The following is a 301-nucleotide window of genomic DNA, read 5'->3' as shown; positions in this document are numbered from 1 at the left end:
TTTTTTTTTTTGTATTTTTTGCTTAACAACAAGTGCGCCCTTTATTTTATTTATTTGTTATTTTCTTTTTGTTTTTTATTTTTTTCTTTTTTTTCTTTTTTTTCTTTTTTTTTTGGACAACAAATGCGCTATTTATTTTTTTATTTTTTTATTTTTTTTTATTCTATTTATTTATTATATTTTATTTATTTTATTTATGCTGCTGCTGCTGCTGCATGCATGCATGCATGTGCACATCCCTGTGTTGTGCTGGTGCTGCTGCTGCTGCTGCTGCTGCATGCATGCATATGTATCTGTATCT

This window comes from Eimeria mitis, genomic scaffold (genome assembly GCF_000499745.2).
Source record: "Eimeria mitis Houghton genomic scaffold, Emh_scaff4555, whole genome shotgun sequence".
Classification (NCBI taxonomy): domain Eukaryota; phylum Apicomplexa; class Conoidasida; order Eucoccidiorida; family Eimeriidae; genus Eimeria; species Eimeria mitis.
This window is presented reverse-complemented; position numbering follows the sequence as displayed.